Source organism: Neofelis nebulosa, chromosome 7, assembly GCF_028018385.1.
Source record: "Neofelis nebulosa isolate mNeoNeb1 chromosome 7, mNeoNeb1.pri, whole genome shotgun sequence".
Lineage (NCBI taxonomy): Eukaryota > Metazoa > Chordata > Mammalia > Carnivora > Felidae > Neofelis > Neofelis nebulosa.
The window spans coordinates 115339593-115362943 of NC_080788.1; the positions used below are offsets into that span (position 1 = coordinate 115339593).

At 46.4% G+C, this 23351-nt stretch overlaps 1 protein-coding gene and 1 long non-coding RNA gene across 4 annotated transcripts in view; one reads left to right on the forward strand and one right to left on the reverse strand.

Moving 5' to 3' along the window:
- Positions 1–12677, reverse strand: part of LOC131517392 (uncharacterized) — a 14296-nt gene extending 1619 nt beyond the window's left edge. The window contains exons 1-2 of the long non-coding RNA XR_009264571.1: positions 12519–12677; positions 10669–10785 (exon numbers count right to left, since the gene is read on the reverse strand). This is a non-coding gene — a long non-coding RNA (uncharacterized LOC131517392). The remainder of the gene's footprint in view (positions 1–10668; positions 10786–12518) is intronic.
- RAD51B (RAD51 paralog B) overlaps positions 1–23351 on the forward strand; it is a 644260-nt gene that overhangs the window by 592971 nt on the left and 27938 nt on the right. The gene's annotated exons all lie outside the window — the stretch shown is intronic.

Below are 23351 nucleotides of genomic sequence, written 5' to 3' on the forward strand. Positions count from 1 at the left end.
GGCTATTTACTGTCTATCATCTCTTCACTTCTTTCCAGTTAGTTTTCACAACTACCCTGTTCTCAAGCCTTAGGGTCGTATTGACTGTCCACCTTTAGCCAGATTTCAGTAAACATGTGGGATTCTCTTAGTACGTGATCCAGTGTTTAGAGCTCCCATTTTTGTGAAAGTTGAACTTGACACATGCCACCCATTACCATGTGGGAGCCAGAAATGGGAGGAACACCTTTAAAGAGAAAGCTACAAAAGCAAAGTTATTCATCGTAACTGTGCAGGAGAAAGACAAGATCATCAACAGAACCCCACTGAGTTAGGGCTTTCTTCCCTCACAGTCTGGTGGCTGAAAGCATCAGCAATTTGGAAGGAAGGCCTTCCCGAGAGAGAGGCCTACAAATCCCTAGGACAATGTCCTTTCTGTTAACCATGGATCTTTATGGCTGAACATGGGCTAAAAGAGGAAGTCGAGAAGGGGGGGCTCGGAGAGGGGGAGCATGGCCCTGAGAAGGGAGCACGACCAGAGAAGGCTTTTAAGAAAATAGAGTAGGGTCTCCTGGTCATTTTTTGTGAATGTGCAGCTTTGGGAGGATAACAAGGAGAAGAGAAGGGGAAGGGCATGAGCACTGGGAGAATTCATGCTTCCAGTGGGCTTGGCAGGAAGGAGGATCAACACACCATTTGGAAGTAGGTCTTTGCAGCTCACTCATAAGCCTTTGGGGGCACAAGGGGCTTTGAAATACCAATGTATCTGGCTGAGAATAGGAAGCCTTGAGATGTAATTCTGATTTGAGCCCTGCCATTGAACACAAGGATGTCTCAGTTTTTCAGAGGGTAAGAGGAGGTTGTCTTCACATTCTTCCAATAAATAAGAGAATGAACAACCAGATTATCTCTTGAAAATGGACCATGCCCCTTTCTTGGGGATAAGTGGAGAACCAGTGGTGTCAACATGGAAATGAGTGATTGTCCTCACCAGCCACAAGTGAGAGCTTTTGTCTTGACTTTTTAATCATAATCCAACAGGACATTTTGTAGGGTAAATGGATGTAGTGGGCTAAATGGTGGCTCCCCAGAAGATATGTCCACATCCTAACCCCTGGAACCTGTGAATGCAACCTTCTTTGGAATAGGGTCTTTGCAGATGTAATTAAGTTAAGGATCTTGAGATAAGATCCTCTGGGTTACCCAGGTGGCCTCTAATCCAATGACAAGTATCCTTATAAGACACATGCAAAGGAGAGACACGTGAAAAAGAGGAGGCCATTTGAGCACAGAGGCAGAGTCTGGAGTTATGCAGCCCCAAGTCAAGGAACGCCTGGAGCCTCCAGAAGCTGGAAGAAGCAGGGACATGTTCTCCTCAAACCTTCGGGGGGATCATGGCCCTGCCGACATCTTGATTTGGGCTTCTGGCTTCCAGAACTGAGGTGGCATAAATTTCTGTTGTTTTAAGACACCACATTTGTGACAGTTTGTTGCAGCCACCTTAGGAAACTAATACAATGGGGTTGTATAGAAAGATGATATGGCAAGGGAGAGAGAGAATCTAGAAAACCAAGTTCAGTGCCTGGATTTGCTGCTCATGTCCGAGGCAAATTTCGTCAACTTTGTGTTACAGGTAAGTTTCCTCCTGTGTTTCCTCCTGTGTTTGCTTTTCATGGCTGAGAGGAGGACCCATAACTTACTTGAGGGTGCTACTCAGGATTGGAGGAGGTTGGGTCAGACCCTCACACAAGTTCAAAATGGCGGTAATAGTAATGACCACATTCTATAGAACATTTAACACATGCTACGTAATTTACATACATTATCTCATTTGGTCCTCAGAACAATTCTACGAGGGTAGTATTCTCATCCCCATCTTACAGATGCATAAACCGAGGCTCTGAGAGGTGACATAGCCTGTTCAAGGCCATTCGGGGAATGATGGTGGCACCAGACCTGTGCTGAATCCATAGCATTACAGAAGATTCAAGCCTCACAAAGACAGTTGATGCAGCACCCCCACAGCATCCCACAGTGCCCTGCTGGCTGATGAGAAAGGTCTGTTTATTTTCTAAATATTAGCAACAATGACACTACAGTTTGGGCGAGGATCTGGTTAGGCCCTGCCAACAGCAGCTGGATGGCAAAACATCCACAGTCCAGGAAAATCTAGACATATTTGATACTGATCAAGATCCTCTTGGCCCCACAGCTCTGAGCCTTCCTCCCCCCTCAGCCATGCTGGGGGGTAGAGAGAGATGAAACCCCTAATCAACTGGTCTCTCCTGTGTGAGAACCTGAACAGTCCACAAAAAGAACCCATCAGGTATAACTCTCTTCCCCAGCCAGGAGAAGGGAGGAAGCTGGTTGGAGAGAAAGGTTCTGATAAAGCCCTGTCCTGGGCAGACTGACACTGGGGCCCTCTCTTTGTCAGGATGGTCTCAGGCAGGCCCTACACCTGGAGTCCCTGTGCCTTTCACAGAGTCACAGAGTTTGGGAGAGATCTGAATTGACCTCCTTCTTGCAGCCGCTTAGGCTGGGGTGTGGCTAATGGGGCAGCTTCCCTGTCCTTCCAGCATTCTGAGTCGGAGTGAGTGCAGGAGCAGGGAGGCGACCCGAGGGCCTGCCAGATTTCCTCCCACGCAGACCTCTGTGCAAGATAAAGTCAGGAGAGGCTGTGCCACAGGACAACAGCATAATAAATCCCCTCCGGCCTCCTCCGGGGCTCATTGTTCTATTGCAGCAGTTGTTTTGAGTATGATCAAAAGGAAGGAAGAGCACTGTGCTATCAGACTGGGGAAGAAGGATGCTCTCCTGACCGCTCCTGTTGCCCTTGGCCACCCTCGTTTTAAATATGAGGAAACCGAAGGGCAAATTGCAGCCTAACCCCAGCCGCGTGTGAGGCTCAGCCAGCCACTCCGAGGCCCCCTGGACCTCTGGTGAGGCAGCAATCCTGTCCAGACTTGCTGACAGCCACCTGGGTTACCCTGGCCTTGTCCTTTCGCCCTGGGCAGGGGGCCGGGAGGCCCTGGCTGAGGGTCAGCGGCAGTGTGGGGAGGGCGCTGGAAGTGGGCCCTGGAGTGGCTGCTCAGCTGTTGTTTACCCCTTGGGCTGAGAACTGAGGCCATTAGGCCACAGCCATTGGAAATCACAGGCCAGAAAAGGAATTCCCGAATCTGGCTGGCCTGGTGCCTATGGCTCAAGACAGCGAATACCTCAGGTTCTTGGGAAGGTGGTATCTTCAGGACTCACGGCCTTTCCTACACAGAGCCAAGTCCGGGCTTGGGCACAGGTGGTACGCACCTCAGCCCCCAAGTCTGGATTCCTGCAGGGAACTGGAGCAGAAAGCATCGGCTTCCTTGAGGCGGGAAGGGTGGAGCTGAGGGTTCCTCCCAAAGACTGCAGGCTCGGGGAGCCCTTTGCTTCTCCCCAATGTCTGCCCTGCCTGACGCCCAGAGTCTGATTCACCAGGTGCCCGGTCACCTTTGTCTGGGCTGGAGGCCACGTCTGAGCCATCAAAGGCACCTCAATGGGGGAGGATGTCAATGTGCTTCCTCAACCAGAAAGGTGGTTTGAGTTCGGCCGAAGCAGCCCAAGCAAACAAGCAGAAGCCTGTCAATTGAAAGATGGGGGCTGCTGGGAGATCACACGACAACAAAATGAGAACCATTATCAGTCTCGTCCCAGCCTGAAGGAGGGAGAGCCTTTGAAGCCACAGACAGGCTGAACAGAACTTTCCACCTGAGAGGCGCTGGAGGTGGGAGGTCAGGCTGCACCCAGCCCCCACAAAAACTGATCAAAGCCTGCTGCAGAGGGAGGGGCCTGCAGCTGCAGCCCTGCTCCCCCCACGGGCCGCCCAAGGCTTTCTGAAGGCAACTGGGCGGCTCTTTCGGGGGGCCTGTGGGAAAACCCGGCACAGATGCACTGTAGCCAACCCCCCCAGAGCTGCTGGGACAGGGGAAATAACCCCCTCAGTGGTCCTGAAAAGAAGAGGGAGGGAATCAAAGCACATGGAAAATGCTAAGACCACCCACCTGATGAGCGCCTACCTTTTGGGGAAACAATAACTCCTGGCTTCCCAGGCGCACTTCTGAAAGAACAAACAGACTGAACAGGCTGCCTCAAAGCTCCGTGCACAGAGGGATTTGTGGGACGCCCGGCCCCTCATAAGCATCGGAAGCTTAATTTGAAGTGTGTTGGCCTCTCGGTGCTATTCAGGGTCTCCTAACATCCACTCTCCTCCCTGGCAACCTGAGAAACAACAAGAAGCCTCATTCAGGGCACGACAGGGTCCTGTGGGGATGCCCTTAGTGCACTTCTCTCAGACTGGACAGTGCTATCTGCCAGGGAACATTCTAGTGTCATCTTCCACGCTGGACCCGGGGCATGAGGGAATTGATGAAAAGGCTCTGCCTTGAATGCGGTGTTGGTCCTGCCTGGACTGGACAGCCTCAGCCCACCCTGCTGGCCTCGTGCCCCTTCCCTCCTGCCTGGAGCTCGCCTTCTGTGGACGGGCACTTCATGGAGCCCACGAAGAGGCTGCAACAAAGCAAAGCCATTTCCACCGTGCTCTCCTTCTCAAAAGGATGGGAAAGTTCTTTTCTTCTCCTTCCTGGGAAAGGATTTGAAGGGAGGGTGGAGGGGGATACTAATGTGGAGGCCTGAGAGGTATTTATGTAGAGAGGGAATGTATGGAGGAAATGGGTTGCCCAGGAGCACTGGGGGAAACCGAGATGAGAAAGTTCCAGAACTGCTGGTTTAATCAGCTGGCATTCTTTCCAAGATATGGGTGAGCAAGGACTAGACAGAGGGCCTCAGGGAGGAGAAAAACAGAAATGAGGGGAGAGGCATTTCCTCTCCCCCTCCTCCAGAGGCCAGATCCTAAAGAGGCGGGTGGCCAGCCAGGAATGGCTAACCGGCCACCCACTACTCACTGTGAGATTTATATCTTTGTATTACTTTGCCCCGAGCAATAGATGGGATCATCTCCATTTTACAGGTGACAAAACAGAGATTCGAAGAATTGACCAAGGCTTTCCGAAGGGCACATGGAACTGCCAGGCTGGAACTCAGTCCTCAGGTGGCCTGGCTCCAGAGTTCATAACCTTTCCCTGCTCTTCCCAGGCCTGCCTGGCCTCTCGGGGCCAGGCACGTGTTAGCAGAGGCTCAGGCAACTCTTCGTTAGGTTGAACGGAACTGAGCAGCCGAACACTCACTGGCCTCTTTCGACCTGACTGAGAGGAATCCTTTTGAGGGTCGGGGTTATGGAAAGAAATTCTCTGAGGCACCAAATAAAATCCTGCTCTGAGGTGCAAGGAGGTCTTTTTTGAAATTAATACCTAATAAAGTTTACACAGACCCCCAAAAGGAAAAACAGAAGGGAACTGGAACAATAAAAAAGCAGAGTAGGTAGATTATAAAACTTCAGAGTGTTGTCTTTCATCCAGGAAGCACAAAGCATTCACAGGCTCTAATTACATCTTCGTCCCCATGACCCTTTCTGAAGTTGGTAGGCACATGCATGTTAACAGTACCTCTCATTTTAGGCATGGATGGATTTGGGTACCGAAAGCTTTAGCACTTCTCCCCGAGGCAAACAGAACATGGCCGCATTCCCCAAACCTGTGTCTGATGCTACCTCCAGCTGTTTCCTGACTCAGCAAATAAAACCAAGTTTTTGGGGGAGGTTTGAGGGGGTAGGGGAGAGGTTTGAGTGGCTCAACGGTCTAGGAATAAGGGGGGCAGAGCTGAGGAATTAGACCTCACTTTGGCCTGCATACAGTATAGATTCCCCCTTTGTTCACCCACATGCTCATTCTTCAATTTAGGCACGTGTTCATTGTGTTCATCAATGGGTGCTAACAGTCACGGAGGCCTGGGCCGGGCCACTCACGTTAGGTGGTGCCATGCTGGACAGTAAGCACCTCCGATGATGGAGATGGGAAGACAGTGTCTGGGCTGACACCGACCTGTGGGAATTGGGGGGGAAATTGCTCCTGGTGGACACAGTGGATGTTGAGGTTCAGACAGCTAGGGATGCTAAAGAGAACTTAATTGCAAGGGAGTAATCTTTTTTGTTTGTTTGTTTGTTTGTTTTGTTTTTGTTTTTTGCTGGTTCACATCCAACCGTCTCATTTCTTGGCTTTAATAATATAATAATAATAATTGCACATGGCTTTTTTTTTTTTAATTTTTTTTTCAACGTTTTTTATTTATTTTTGGGACAGAGAGAGAGCATGAACGGGGGAGGGGCAGAGAGAGAGGGAGACACAGAATCGGAAACAGGCTCCAGGCTCCGAGCCATCAGCCCAGAGTCCGACGCGGGGCTCGAACTCACGGACCGCGAGATCGTGACCTGGCTGAAGTCGGACGCTTAACCCACTGCGCCACCCAGGCGCCCCTTGCACATGGCTTTTTAATGGCTCGCCACTGCTAAACAAATTTCTTCACTAGACCCTGAAGCCCTTTCATAGTATGACTCCATCTGGGACCCCAATCTTACTTCCTGTTCCTCTTCTAACCTCTGTGTAGTGATTCTCAATTTCTGGGCTGTAGACCTATGGGCAGGGGCATGGAGTTTCAGGAAGGTATAACTCTGTGCACCATGCCAAATATGGGCTGCATCCCAAATCAATAGTATGCAAAAAGCTAATTTGAAAGAGTTGTCAATGTCTAGCAGTTCTTTGTCATTATGTGTGTTCTTGGGTACTAAAGTTCAACAATTATTATAAGAAAGGGCCTGCGTTATGGTAATGGTTTTCAAAGTGGGGTCCAAGGATCCCCTCAGAGAGTCCCTGAAATAGAGCTGGGGGAAGGATCAGGATGGAGCCCGAGCAGATGGGACCACCCCCACCCCACCCTCCAACACACAACTAACTCATCCCCTCCCCTTGCAACCAGAGCATCTCTGCTTTTATAACTTTTGCACACTGGCCTTTCTGGTAAGATTTTATTTGAAAAAAGGACTCTGCTGGGGAATAGAGTGGGGTGGAGTTTACAGGCAGTGGCTGAGGACAAAGTACATGTACCTCTAGCTTGCAACTTGCTAGTGTCCAGGGGAGTAGTGAGAACTCTGTCACAGCCCTGCATGGGCCTACCATGAGTAAATTGTGGTGTGTAAATGGTGCAAGGGAAGCCATTCCCTCTGTCCAGACCCACCGAGGAAGCGCCCCAGGTTAGTTTGTTAGATGCATTAAGTCCATCTGGTTCTTGGACATAAAAGATGAAGTTGCACTTTAGCCAGTCCTATTGTCAATGCAAAAAGTGTCCCTTTTCCTCATGTAATGCACCATTTACCACTGTCCAGGGAGGGAAGGGAAACCCCCTACATACCAGCTCTTCTTGTGTGTCAAAGTTCCCAGTGGGGTAGTGGTCACTTGGGCCTATTTTCATCCCTGAATTTCTTGTTCATTGGGCTGGTGCCTCCCACCCAGGCCTTTGGACCACATGGCTTGCCCTCAGGTACCTTGGGCCAATAAGAGGTGGCAAAGCAGAACCCTGAGAGAGGACTTCTGGAAATTCTTCAACTGAGCCTCTATCTTCTTAGCCTGGTTTCAGAGCAAAAAATAAAGAAATGCCCCAAGCATTCTAGAACAGTGCTCATTAGCATGTGAGACTCAGGCAGGAGACTGGAAGGGATGCCTTTGTCCCTGCTCTTCACTCTGCTGTCCACACATACCTGTAAAAGCCACCTTCTGAACACGCAGACTTGGGGTAAATGCTACAAAAGGGATGGCAGAACTCTCTTTTATGAACACCCCGTCAGAGACACAAGAGAAACAATGGCAAGCAGACCCAGGCCTGTCATGGCTATGACTGAGACAATTGGAATGTGTGTGTGTGTGTGTGTGTGTGTGTGTATGCACATGCACATGTACACATTTCAGACTATAAATATGGCTCTGAGTTCCTGTGTGCTGGGGGTAGGCTGAGGGGGCAAAAAGTTATGTGTGTGTCAGAGGGTTTCAGGGAGCACCCACACACCTAGATGCTCAAATTTATAGAGGGGGCTAGTGGGGAACTAAGGGAAAGTTTTCAGATTGGGAGAGTGTCTGTAAATGAGCACAGACATCTGCTCATGTGCGTTGGGGGAAACAGGGGAAATTTTGTGTTTGGGTGTATACACATGCATGGCATGTGTGCATGCATTCAAGTGTGCAAAGGGGAAGCTGAAAGAAAGTTTCGAGAGTCTGTAAAAATTCTCAGTTAGAAGAATATCTGGCAACTCCCCATACCACAGGTTGGTACACATTCAGTGCTTGTGAAGTTCATTTCCTGTATTAGTTACCAGGCCTTGTTTATACAGGACACAAAATACGATTTAGAGCAAAAAACTCCAGGTATCAGAGGTGAATTGAGGGACAGTGTGTTTCAAGAGGGTGGGGAAGCAGAGTGGAAGGGGGGCGGTCACTGCCCTGTGTCTTTTGAAGGACCAATGAAACCAATTTTCAATATCAATCCATAATTCCCCCCCTTATATGCTTTGGAGAGAGAGAGAAGGTAGAGATCTAATTTTAAAATTCTGTCCTTCATTGCTCTGAAGCCATTTTAGCACCCAGTCTGCTCATCCAATAGCAGCTGGACATTCTTGTGTGTTTATGTGTTTTTAAACTTGTCTGGCTTGTTCCCCTCTGAGCTTTAGTTTGTGAGCCTGGCCCCAGGAAGTGTTTATGAGTTTTTTCACTGTGCTTTCCTCTGACTTGCTTTGGTTTGATGACACAGAAGGGTAAAGCTTGACTTAAGCACTCTGTTCTTTGTTTGAGGGCCCCAGATCATATGGGGTCCTCAGGCTGGCATCCACAGTGAAGTTGGACAGTTTGACCCAACACCACCATGGCAAGCATATGAGCCGACATTTCTGAACACCTCAATATGGGGAGAAACCGCACTCTACAAACAAACTCCTTGGCATGCGACCTCCTCAGAGTTATCTTGCCAGTATATTCATCCATGTGACACCCAGCTCATAATAAATGCTCAGGGTCTGCTAATTAACCATGGTGCATTCTATTCTAATCAAGGGCCATGAAGCCATTATCAGGGTCAACAGAGCCAACATTGCTCTTCAGCACAGAGCAGGACTTTGTTGGATCAAGTGTCCTGAACACACGTGGGACTCTGATGCACCCGTGTGAGAGTCATGAGCCTCTCTCTGCTCTTGCTCCAGTCTAGACTCAAGGAAGGAGTGTTAAAATCTGGGTTTGGGGTTCTGTAAGGCAGAAAGCCTGATCCTATCAGGAAACCAAGTCTAGACAAAACAGAGCTTCGAAGATCACACCCACTCTTTGCTGGTGGAAGCAAAGAGTGCCAATCAGGGGTTATGTTAGGGAGCCTCATTGGGAGGCAGAAGCCAGAGGAGCCATACCTTGTCCTCTCTCAGGCCAAGGTCTAAGCCCTGCTTGAGGCTGTTTCTGAGCACAGAGCTCCTATGGTGGGGGGACCCAAAGATGCTAATGGGGTCATTTCCCAGGCTTTTCCCTGGTCCAATGCAGGACTTCAGTTGTTTATTGTGATAGAGTTTGCTTTTTACTCCATCCCTGCTCTGTTGGCATCCTTCATCACCTTCAGGCAATTCACAATATCTCATCACTAAGAAACCTCCGAACAATAGCAGGACTCTAGAGATTGGGACCCGTGACTCCTCAGTGAGTTCTGAATCTCCTTTGAAGCCATGCCTAAAGTTCAGGGAGAAGCTTGCCAAGGAAAAAGGCCTTGAGACAGCAGTGGAGATGGGGACAGTAAGGTACAGAGCATTATCCTTTATAGGACCTCTCAGCTGGGGGACTTTACATAGAGTTAACACTCTATGCAAGCTAGTGTAGCACTCTGTTGATCTGTGATTCCATTTAAGGCCCAACACAGCCCCCTTCCAGAGTGTTCCAGGCAACTGTGGTCGCAGCCTAGGAGATGTCCTTTCTTGGCTGGAAGTGCCTCCACCTGGAGCCGGGCCTGGCCCTGAAGGAAACAGGCTCCTGTGGGAAGAGATCTGCACTTGCCCCTCCTGCTCCAAGGCAGCAGCTTTCTGGGTGTCATCCGTTTGCCTGCCAAGACTAGTCCCTGGGGGGGATGCTGATTTTTCAGGTTTCCCTGCCTGTCCCCGCAATAACCCCAGCAATTACTTGCCCCCCTAACAGCCTTGGAAGGGGGCCTGATTGCATTTCCAGACAGCAGCATTTGCATCAGGAGCTCTTCACTCAGGTTTCCTTACAGAGGGGTTTGCTTTCAGGGAAGGGTGGGGTTCCTCTCCTCTGTCCTCCCCAGTAACCCCTCATACCCCTCCATCACTGTGCCTGTAATAGGATCATAATCCACCCCTTCCTCGTGTCTTCCCCTGCTAGCCTGGATGACCCTGAGCGCTGTCTTCTAGGCACACTGGTGAGTGGCGGGCAGCCTGGGGTCCTTATTGAATGAGGGTCATCTAGGGCCCAGAAGGCCTGCACTGAGTACCCCAACACTCACTAGCCATTGGGCTTTAGATAAAGGTGCTTTTCAAGGGGTCTGGCCTGAGTCTCCTCCCCATCCACTGATACTCAATGCTACATTCCTTTAATCTAAAATATGAAATTGTAGTTCTCTGAGCCTCTCAATGGATCATTTGTAGAGCCATACATGAAAAAACTTTATAAAATGGCCAGTACAACATATATAAGGAGTGGTGTTATGTTAAAGCCCCCCAGCTCCCTTCATTACCATCATCCGATGAACGGAAGATCTTTCTGTGACTCGGAGGCCTGGTTCTTCCTATCTGTGCTGTTTCCCAAGTGACCTTCAGTGAGTTGCTTTCTCTCAATGACTCTGTTTTTTCACCTGTGAAATGGAAGTACAGAATTGTCAGGACAAATACTTTGGACACTTAACTGAGTGGCATGATTGTTGGTATTGTTCTTTACGGCCATTGTTTAAATGACATAGAGCCACTTTCCTGAAGAGCTATGTTTAGAAGGAACTAGACCTCAGATGTGGGATGTGGGATGTGGGAACAGATCCTAAGTCTGTCCTTTGTTGTCATGAAAGTACACCTTCCCAGTACTTCTCCAGCAGAGGGGTCAGCAAACTTTTGCAGCAAGGGACACAGAGTATATATTGTCAGCTTTGTGGGCCATAGGGTCTCTGTCACAACTACTAAAGCAGTCATAGACCATATATAAATGAATGGGCATGACTGAGTTGCAATAAAACTTTTATTTACAAAATTTGGCCCATGGGCCATGGTTTGCCAACCCCTATTCTAGCTTGGGATAGGTGCTCAGGATAAACTTGGGAAATTGGTGTGTTGTCAATAGGTGAGTAGAGACCTCTGTGCTCATCCAGATCCTTGATTCTAATTCTGTTTACACAGGCCCAGGTTCTGTGTTCCCACCATGGGGTCACAGCCGCAAAGCCCTCACCTCTTACTTCACTCCCCTCCTCCAGCTCTGAGAGATCACAGGCTCATGCAAACCCACCCACTTAATGGAGAGCAGAGTTTTTGTGACTTCCAGGATCTGTCCCCTTCCTCCGCCCTCCCCAGGGCCTTTCCCCTCCATCCAGTTTGTGGGACACACAATTTGTAATCTCCTTAAAACCAAAGAAGCAAGGTCTCTGATTCATGTAGATTAAAATCAGCTGCAACCTATTAATGGCCCAGAGCCCAAGACAGATTTTAGGAAACAAAAACACTGGACCAAATTAGACTGAACTGGCCTCTGTCTCCAGGGGAGGGAGGTGGGGTAGGAGGCTGGGGGTGAGGGGAGTGGCCATGTGGTTTTAATTAATTTGGATTCTCTTCCTGAAGCTAATTCACCCAATACAAAGCATGTGTAGCGTCATGGAAGCAGCCAGCCTTGGAGCTGGGCTCTCCCTGGTGAAAGCCCCAGGTCCTGTTGGGGGGCTGGGACTGGTTGTGTGTCTGTAATTAACAGGTTTCAAAGTGGTTATTTTGGAAAAGAGAATTTCAGTGGCGCGTTAAAATCCTTTCATCAACCATCAGCCTGCGTCCCAAGGCCTTCAGCAAGGCCCTGGCCACTTACGGCTTCAGAGAGCTTTGAATTCCCAGGGTCTTGTTTGAGAATGTGGAGGCTTTTGCCATGGGTTTTATTAGGCTGATGGTTGCCATGATTTTCATTATGTTGTTTGGTTACTGGGATCATAAAAATGTTTCTCTCTTCCTAGAGTACCTAAAAACATTAAAAAGAAAAGAAAAAGAAGAGCCCCTGCCTTTATGGGAGTTACATAACATACAAGCTGTGACTCCCTCATGGGAAGGGCCGGCTCTGCCTCTGGGCCTGGGGGAATTGGAGGTGGGGCGTATCACGAGGCTGGAAGAGACCAGGCAACCAGCCAGCATCCAGTTCTGACCCCACATCTGAGGAAACTGAGGCTTGGGGAGATGCCCCGGCTGAAGCTAGTCAGGTCTCTTCTCTCAGACTCGATCGGGTGTTCCTTATCCTCCTGGTGCATCAAGGCAGTGAACAGAGTCAGAAAGCTAGTGAAGGAGTCTGAATTCCACCAGACTGGTGCTTTAGGACACTTCTAAGAGTAGAAGGAAATGGCAAACTTACATGTAGCCTGAAATCAAATGCTGCAGTGGACAGGGAAGCCACTTAAGCCAGTGCTGGAGGTCCTGATGGTGTCAATGGGGGGAGCTCTCCTCAGACTCTAGACTGAGGCCTTGAGGGGAGAAGAGTCGCTGGAGACTATCTTGGCACCCAGGGCGCTGAGCTGCAGAAAGGAGGGAAATAGGTACTAAATCCCGCAAGCCACAAAGATGATTTCTTACTGCTCTGAATAAAACTTCTGAAATCTGGTCAAGCTCCCAGAATCACCATATGGGGTGACAGGAACTTTGAGTCTGCGTTATCTGATCAATGGAATGCCAGCCTGGCTTTATTTCCTATTTTGATGATGGCTACCTTCCAGAACCTTCTTTCATGAAGGACATGAAAAATATTTTGGGAGAGTTGCTATTAAATAACCTCTGGTGCTTAAAAACAATGGATGGTCTCCAGAGCAGCAGGCCTTGCTCTCAGTAGGACACCAGTTAGACCTAATCCACAATAAAGCTGTAATGCAGTTTTTCAGAGGTTTAGAGAGTGTCAGAACTGGGAGGGCATTTCAAGTCCAGTTCCCCCAGGCCAGTGTTACAGACAGGGAAACCGAGGCCTTAGAGCTGGAGTACAGGGTCCAGCCTATGGTTTCCAGCAATCCGGGTTTGCTCAACTACACCACTCTTCACCAGGCTACATTCCACTTTGCCTTAACGTTTTCATTCACTCATTCAGTACTTACTGATTACCTCTTATGTGTCAGACACTTCCAGACACTGCTAATTTTGTTTCTTTGAAGTTTTTAGAGATGAAATGAAAGAGATACAATTCTGTGAAATACATTAAAGAAGGAAAGGAAATCCCGCCCCACCCCCCCCACCCCAATCCAGGTTTTAGGAAAATGTTGAGCCTGGGCATACTAAAGAAACACTTGTTGTTCTGAGTATACCTTTCAGATGGCCAGATGATATCATTGTCACATAGAGATGGGACTTACCTAGGCTGCCTCTGCTTAAGATCGCCAGCTCACTCCCAACAGCCATCTGGGCAGCCTGTCCCAGAGGATTCTGGGACTGGAAAACATCAAGGGTTCTCTGGATCCAAGGTTGAGTGAGTGCTGGTGAGAACCCAGGCCTGTTGAAGGCATGCAGATGTACGGGTCCCTCAGTCTGTTTCCCATCATTCTCCTCCTCCAGTTCACTTGTCAGTCCTTTGCTCTTGTTTACCTCTGTGTGAATAATTCCTCGATTATAAATAGAGAACTTGGCACTGAGTTTTGGATTATCTGTGATCTTTAATTTTCCCAGGGCAAAAGAAATTAAACCAACAAATCTCTTTGTTTCTCATGGTTCAGTATCCAAGTCATGGAAGCACTGATCTGTGTAGAGTGAGCCAAGCCTGAGCCTCCCCACCCCTCCCCACCTCCTTGCACTCACAGTAAGAAGTCATGCATGCATTCATTCATTCAACAAATATTCAATAAGCACCTATGTGCCAGACTCTATTTTAGACACTGGAGATACAGAGTAAGAAAAGACAATGTCCCTCCTTACCCTGTTTACATCTTAGTGGGGGTGACAGACAATAAGCAAACTAACCAACCACCAACAACAACAAATATATATATGCATATATATACGTATATGTATACATCTACATATATCAACCGGTGATAAGAGCCTTGAAAAAAAGTAACGCAGGGTAGAGAGATAGGGGTGAGGGGTGCACTATTTTACACACAGTGGAGTCAGGAAGACTTTTCTGGAAAGGTGACATTAGGGAAGAGGTTGAATGAAGAAAGAGTAAGCCATATTTGATCCCGGCAAAGAGCATTTCAGGCAGAAGGAACCCTAAGTGCAAAGGCCTGGGACAGGGACAAGTTGGATGTGTTGGGGAACAGCTAGGAGATCAGGGACCAGAGCAGAGTGAATGATGGAGATGACATGGAATAGAAAGAGAAATTGGGGAGAGGGGGGCAACTCAGGGAAGGAAGACTTTGGCTTTTGTTCCGAGCATCATGGGGTGTCTTTGGAGGCCTTGGGGCAGGGGAGTGATGTGGCAGAGATGCACACTGGAAGGCTGTCGAGAAGCTGAGGAAAGCATGATGGCCCAGCATGGGTTAAATGTTTGCACTCAGACATGTGGCAGATGGTAGCTGTACCTCACGGGTGGTGCCTGAAGTGGAAACCTTTGAGGGCTACATGTTTCAACAGGGTGGGGCTGGACCTGGGAGCTCACTACCTCTATACCAATTAGTCTTAAGCCCAAAAAAAGGAAATGCTGATGTTTAAATAGCAGGTTTGGGACCTGTGAGTCATAGAACCTTCAATCAACTGGGCCACTATTGGTAAGCTCTGGGAAGGTGCTAGTGCAGGGACTCAAGCTTCTGACTGGGGTATTTGGCCTCTTGTTGGGGCCTCTAGACATACTCAGAAAAATCAAACTCAAATACAGACCTGGCCTTTAGGTGGTCTGGATGTATTTTTGGCTGACTCTCTTGTCAGTTTCCTTCTCAGGGCCTTTCATTTTGCAAAATGCAGGCTACCTCACTGGAGAGCAGAGGGGAGAAGGGAAAGGCATAGGCTTTGGGTTCACTCAGCCTGGGATGTAACTCTTGCCTTACCACTTAACAAGCTTTCAAAAGCTTTTTGAAAAGCTACTGAACTGCATTGTCCAATGCAGTAGCCACTAGCCATGTGTGGCTGTTTAAATTCTAAATCAACTAAAATAAAATAAAATAAAAAATTCAGTTCCTCAGTCCCACTTGGCACACTTGAAGTGCTCAATAGCCACATGGGGGCCAGTGACTATCATGGTACTGGAGAGTGCAAATATAGAGCATTTCCAACATGGCAGGAAGTGCTATTGGACAGTTTCACTCCTTTAAAAAGGAAGCAATCCATGAGAAATTAAAAAGTTAACATGCACAAAGCACAAGGTGCTTTGCCTGTCTCATGAAATGTGCTCAGAAAATGATAGCCATTATGATTTATCATATGAATCTCTGTCCTGGCTCTGCTGCTGCCTAGCTATGGGGCCAGGCACTCAACTTCTCCAAGCCTCCATTTTCTCATCTGTAAAATGGGAATAATAAGTAATGCTGAGTGAATTCCTCAGAATTCCTCAAGCATAACTTGATCTTTATTTTTCTCAGTTCTCCCTGGATCTATGAGAACCTCCTCACCAACCCTCAGAAGACTTATCTAGACCTGAGTTTGGGATTTCTAGTCCTGGCATACTTAGCAGGAGGCATGACTTACATCGTGGCTCAGTAATAGATTCTGGAGATTTTAGCCATCTTGAAGGGTTTGAATGTGGGTCATGGTACAAAGTTCCAATGAAAACAAGTGGGCAAGTCTGATCAAGAAAAATAGTCATTTTAAATCAAGTCAGATATTTACCTAGCTTATGTCTTGGGTCCCCCTGCCCAGGCCTTGCTTCCTTGCCTAAATGTTTCTTCGTGGATGCAGCTCACAGGGAAGGTTCTCAAACAGTCTTTCTGGTATCTTGGCTTCCAATCAGTCCTCCTTTTTCCACTTTGGGGTTTTGTTGTTGAACGTTTATTAACTGCAGGCATTTAGTGGGTGGAAGTTGGGATTTGCCTGGGGCTGGAAGGAAGTCATTTGCCAGGCCAGGATAAGGTGTGGTTTAAGAGTAGGAGCTGGAATCCCCTTCACCTGCTTAATTCATTTCAAGGGAGATTTGTTTTCAACTCCAAAATTACCTGCTAGGATTTCTCGACCTGAGATCCTATCTCCTCTGGCTGTTTTCTTTCATTTCCGATGATAAGAAAGGCTACGGGGGAAAAAAAGGACTGAGAAGCTCAAGAACATTCTTGCACTCTTTTAAATAAAATTGCACACAGTGAGTTATTTCTTTACTGTCTTCCACAAAATAGCTAGTAGAAGGTCTGTACAAGCCATCAGAACCTCTGCTCCTAGGGAGGTGTGTCTGAGACCCGGGAGAGTAAATGCAACTGGGGTTTTACAGAAAACTCCGGAACAGTGAATGAGAGGGCAGGGGCTCTGGTCTGTTTAGCTCACAGCTCTCTCCACTGCCCTCTGGCCCTTGGCTCAGAGCTGCTTGTCTCTGCCCATAGTGACCCAGGTTTGCCTGCCGTTGACCCCCTCTTGGAGACAATGGCTGTTCAGGGAGCCTGATCTGAGAATGAATAGAGCTAAAGTGACCCCCCAAGCATTGCCAGGCAAAAGACCCAATAAGCCAGGGTTACAGGGAGTGTTAAACTCATAAGGGAGTCCTCAGTGAGTTGAAGTTCAGAAGACAGAGCTAGAAGGAACTATTCTGAAGCTTGTGGAGCAAGAAACTGCCTAAGTGATGGTTTAAGCCATGGTATAAGCCACAAGACCAAAAAATAAATAAATAAATAAATAAATAAATAAATAAATAAATAAATAAATAAATAAATAAATAAAAGCAAGAAGAAAAAGACAAAGGTGGAGGAGAAGAGGTAAAGACCTTTTTAAGATGTAGATCAATTCCCTTAGGCTAGCAGCTCTCAAATGTTTTGGTCTTAAGGACTCCTTAATACTCTAAATCTGTTGAAGGCCCCCAAATGATAGACCCAATGATCCTTATCTTCTAGCAATTATGCCGTGTGTATTCTCCTCCATAGTGAATCAGGCTTGGGCTATGAGACCACTAGAAAATGGCAGAAGTGAGGGTGTATGACTTAAGAAGCTAGATCATAAGAGGGACTCCAGGTTTCTACCTGGTCTCTTCTGTTGTTTGCCCTGAAGAAAGCCAGTCGCCATGTTTTGAGTACCCTGGGAAAGGCCTACATGAAAAGGAACTGAGGTTCCCTCTTAACAGTCAGTAACAACTGGCCAGGCTTGTGAGTGAGCCACTTTGAAAGCAGATCCTCCAGCCCCAGTCAAACTTTCAGATGACTATAATGTCGTAAGAAACCTCTGAGCCAGAATTCCAGCCAAGGCACTTCTGATTCCTGATCCACAGCAACCATGAGGGCTAACAAATGATGATTGTTGTTTTAAGCCATTTGGTTCTGGAGTATCTTGCTGTGCAGTAACAGATAATTAAATCATCTACCATATTAAAAATTAAAACAGAAGACTATTTAATATTTATTTGTTAATCCATATAGTATTCATTTATGAATACTGTAGTCATATTTATTAGTAAGTCATATTTATTACTTCATTAAAATTCATAAATTTTCTTATTTGTTAAAAAGTCAAAAATAACATAATGTTATTGTAAAAATAATTGTGTTTTCCAAAACAAAACAGAACAAAACTTAGTGAGAAGAGTGACAGTATTTTACATTTTTTGCAAATCTCTTTAATGTCTAGCTTAATGGGAGACAGCTGGATTCTCAGATCTACTTCTGCATTCAATCAGCTGTGATAATGTTGTTTTGATTGAAGTATATGAAGGAAACCCAGCCTCACACAGATATGTAGCTGGAAAAGGGACGACTATTTTAATAGCTTTTTTCAGATAATTGTGGTTACGGGTATCCATGCTTTTCAAAAGTCTGAGATACACCATTTTGCTTCTATGAAAGACCTACATTAGTGCCTGTTTTCATTAATCAAAAGAAATCCTAAGAGGATTTTCACTTTTTTGAGAAAAGGCAAAAAGTGAAAATACTTTTCACTCAACATTTGTTTTGCAGGGAGAACTTACCGAGGCAGCATGCACCCCAACCAATGAGAACGGCACCACTCTGGGAACTAGTTCCCTGGGAACTACTTAGCATCAAGCTGCCGTAGCTTTGAACTGTGTCTCTGAGGTGCCTTCATTAGCAAGATGTGTCCTAAGGTATGAGAAAAGCCTAAGAGAAGGATTTTGGGGTCTGAGAACACTCGAAAATGTTTCCATGGACATTAAAGGTAATTGCCTCTTTACACCTTTTTATCCTGCAAAAGATTTCATAGGAACACTCTACTTTTGGATAGTGGGGGTAGCCTGTATTCTTCTTTGACACTCTACCAAAACTCAACAAATGGTAGTTTTTGTTAGTTGCAGTATAGCATCAGAAACTATATCAATGGGGGCACCTGGGTCGCTCAGTTGGTTAAGCATCTGACTTTGGCTCAGGTCATGATCTCATGGTTTGTGAGTTCGAGCCCCTTGACGGGCTCTGTGCTGACAGGTTGGAGCCTAGAGCCTGCTTCGGATTCTGTGTCTCCCTCTCTCTCTGCCCCTCCCACATTTGAACTCTCTCTCTCTCTCTCTCTCTCTCTCTCTCTCTCTCTCAAAAAATAAATAATAAACATTTTAAAACATTTTTAAAAAGAAACTATATCAATGAACTTTATGTGCTCAATTATATTAAAACCCATTTGGTCTGCCTTGCACTTTGCGTGGATCTTTTGCCCATGCATGATTTTATAATCCTATGCATGGGTCATTTGGAAAATATTGCTTTACTAAGTTATGCAGATCTTCAGAATTGGATCTATTTCATGATGAAAACTAAAAATCCACATTTGCTAATAATAGCACTTTGTCTTAGCAGAAACTTCCTTAAGTATTGGGAAGGTGTTCAGCTCACTGGGGCAAATACAAGTTGTCAAAAATTCTGACTTTTGTTTAAAGCTTTTCCTTTGGCCACAAATGCTGTCAATAATCTTTCTTGAAGTGACAAACTCTGTTCATTTGGGAGAAAGTGTCCGTCCAAGAACCAAGTCTGAATAGCCATGGTTGTTTGGTCCTTTTGAGCAAACACGGTGTTTCGTGGAAGGGCTAGTGCCGGTCCTCACTCCCTCCTCTCACACGTGCCTTTCCTCCAAACAAGCTCTGCGCTTCAGGACGCTTACCTTCCGGTTTGCCACACAGAATAGTAAAAAGATGTGCACTTTGGTCAAGAGTTCATAAAATTAATAATTTTTACTGCTTCATCTCAGACATCTTAGGTCAAAACTGGTTTCTTTCTCTCTTTTGTTTTTGTTTCTTTGCTCGTTTTGTCCTGTGACATTTGGGCAGTGAAGAGTATCACGACGGCCAGTACGGTATCTGGTGCCAGCAATTTTACCCAGATGCCAACACAGTGAAGAAGGGAAATGACATCTTGGTATTAAAATAAAAATAATTTTGGCCTTGCAGACACCCTCATAGGGTCTTAGGGTCTCAGGGACCACAGAGGTCCACAGATCTTACTCTGAGAACCATTTCTTTAGCGAAAAGGGTGCCTGCCATTCTATCACTTGCAGCATTTATAGGTGAATGAGCTACGTGCTAAGACATACGTGCGCCAGGTCTTTGTGTCAAATTGCAATGGCCACCGTTGTGTCATAAGCCAGAAAATATATCACTAGACATCAGCTTATTCTTGTGGATGGGCTTGATATGAGACTATTTGTTTATTTAAGGGAGGTTAGTGTGTTTTCATGCTTCTGTTTGCCCCACTTGTCAAAGGTGTATGGATGGCGGTAGGAAACTTGGCACTGAGAAATTTCACTGAGAAATTTCTCAGACTGTCTGCATTGAAAACTTAAGGTGCATGAGGAGGTTAACACCTGCGCCCCTTCCTTTTCACCCGATAAGCAGTGAAACCTCAGTGGACTGCAGAAGACATCCTTTTCGGGGGAGCAGGGTCCTTCAAGCTTCAAGCTTAAAGTGGGCAGAGGTCTAACTCACATCCACGAGATAAGCAGCAGGCCCCAAAGGCAGCATATCTTCAAATGGTCGTGGCATCCACAAGAATTTTACCGCTGTGGAAGGAACTAAAGACAATGCCTCTCCTGGAGCCCTCGGCATCCCCACAAAGCACACTTAGAGAACACAGAAAGAGGAATGGTTATTTTTCACACTCATTCAGTTTTGCTTACACATTTCTTTTTTGCTGCAGAAAAATCTGAGTAGGTTTGAACCCCACACCTGACCAGGCTCAGCTCTTTGGTGAGTGATTGTATAGCTGTTCTGTCTGTGATCACAGACCCCGTCTGTAAGTGGGAAACAACAGGCAGTTGTGTCCGGAGCCCTGGGAACTGGAGACCTTTCCACATCTGTTGGCCTGGTCGGGGGCGGGAGGAAATCACCAAAACCTTCCAACATGGGGCCAGAGCAGGGAGACAAAGGGGAAGCCATAAGCCGCTGAGCGACCCCAGGTCATATGACCACCCCATGGTCCTCTCCCATCCCCTTTCATCCCCTCAGGTCCCCAAGACTCAGCCTTTTCATCATTCTCCAAGTCAGCAGGATCAGGTTTATGTGAGTTGACCAGAAAGCTTATCAAATGAAGGCAGAAGCAGGTGTTTGCAAAGCTCCTCCCTGCTGAAAGCTGGGTCGAACAAGGTTGACAGTATGGCTGAGGCCAACATCCCACACTAATTGCATTTTCTTTCCTGGAACTCTTTCTCTCTTTCCTCTCTTTCTGGTTTGGAACCCCTAGAGGTCTCTGGGAACCAGTCACCAAAACAAACCATTCAAAGAGCTAAGGATTTAGGGGAAAAAAATACTCAGGGATGTGACATCATGGGCTGAACAGTGGCCCTTCTGTGCCAAAGCCCAGGAAATACCATTTGAAGGCATCCAGAGGCTTCTACCCAGTGGTGGGCCAGAGCCAGATCCTCTGAGCTTGTGAGGATTGATTGCATGTTCCTTTTCCCAACTTCGAAATCATGATGTCATGTTGGTAGCTTGAACTGACCATGGTGGGAATATTTATATCACAGAAATCAGCAAACTACAAACCAGGCTTTCTCCTCCCCAAAACTGGTTGTTAAGCTTTTACCAGCATGTCAGTGCCTCTACTATAGAGACTGTTGCTCAAAGTACGATTTTCAGATCAACTATATTGGAATTTCCTAGGGAAAAGAGAAGATGGGGGTGGAAGTGTTGTTGTTGAGGATGTAGATTTCTTGGCCAACCTGAACTAACTGGATCAGATTGTTTGGAGGGGGATCCTGAGGAAATGCATTTTTAGCAAGTTGTGAAGGTTATTAATAAATTCAGTAAAGTTTAAGACTTTAGGCGTAAGGAGTGGGAGGGAAAAGTGGGTGTACATCTGGCTCTTGGCATCTGGAAGCAACAGCTGGCTTCAGTCCCAGTTGGCCTGAGAACGGACAGCTGTTTTCCCTCGAGATATAAACTTCATGACAGGAAAAGGAGGTGGGAACTCTGGGGTTCTAGCCCCCACCCCCAACAGACAATTGGTTCTGCCTTGGATCTTAGGATATTTCTACTTTCAAACCCTGAGACTTGGACCCGAGATGACATGGGCAAAGACCCAGACATATGCACCGTCATTTGTATTGTTGATAGGGTTGGTGGAGCCTAGGGAGGACCCATGGTCAGTTTTTTCATATTAGATTGCTCAAGACAGCATTTTTCTTTCAGATTTGTACAGGCATTAGCAGCTTTCACAATCAAATGTGATTTGTAAAGCAAGGACCCTGTTTACTTTATCCTACTGAGCCTGGAAAAGAAAGTCCTTTAAGGCAGAAAGAAAAAAGAGAAATCTTTCTTTCCTCAGCTGTGAAACAGAAAGTTTGTAGAAGGCCCAACCCTACTTTTGATTTGTTTTGCATTTACCTGAACAAGTGGTTCACATTAATTCTTCCTGAAAAATTTTATCATAGTCCTGGGAGGTAGGTATTGATGAGAAAACAAAGACCAGGCCAGGTAACATGAAAACAGAGCTGGTAAGTGGCAGAGCTGGAGTTTGGACCCCAATTCTTATGACAAAACAAACAAACAAATTAACTAACTAAACAAACAAACAAACAAACAAAAAACCCTAATGTGCTTTCCTCCCAAACACAATGCAGTATTTTTTCCACAGGAGGTTGGAGCCAAGGAAGTCCTTAATAGGCAACTGGCGATAGTGACATTAGATACCTGAGCCCAAAATATTGTGAATTCCTAAACCATCAGATCTCCTTATATATTGATGCAAATTCACAAAAGCCACATGTAAAACTTTCAAAATTATAAGCTATTGAATTACAAACTATTAGATTATTGGCTATTAGATTATCCACTGGAATGGATAATTGAAAGCTGGCCATGTTTGTGAACATAATGTAGGTATTCCCCATATCAGACATTTAGGCTTGCAGCAGTTCATCAAGTTCATGATCCAGTCCTGTATGCTTGCTGTAACTATTCAGGGCTTTTATTAAACATAAGACTTTGTCAAATGGGAGGGGGAAGCAGCAAAGTGGCCCACTCTGGGAAAACAAGATGTGATCTCAAGTATTTTTTGCCAGGTTTCATAGCCTTTTTTGTATCTAGAAACTCTCTTTCTTATCTGAGGATCCATGTCCGCTTTGAAATCATTCATTCATTCAGCAAATGTATAGTGAAGACTGACTCTGTCACACACTGGGCTAGGTGGAGAACAGGAGGCAGATAGACCTCATCTTGTCTTCATGAAGTTTATAGTCTACTGGGAGACAGATATTATACAAATAATTATAAAAAATAAATATGTGATTGTACATTGTCTTAAGTGCCGAGAAAGGGAAGTACATGGTACAAAGAGGAAGGTCAACAGTGTTGAAAGATCATCTGCAATGAGAACATTTATATGGAGACCTTATTGATGGGGTTTTTTGTGTTTGTTTTTATCATTTTTGGTGGCGTAAGATGGGGGTAAGGGGTTGTTGGGAGTTTGGGACACTTGAAAGGGAGATGTAGAGTAGGCAACTAAATATCCATATTAAGAGAGAAGTTGGTTTGGGAGTGAGCAACACAGAGACAGACTCAAGCTCTTATGAGAGGCGCTGGATGAGATCATTTAGGGGTGATGAGTGAAAGGAGAACCAAGGTCTGAGCCCTGCACCCTGGGCTGCCATATGTGAGCTCTCTCTCTGGCAGAGGAGGAGGAGCTCCCAGAGAGGAGACAGTCCTGGAAGCCAT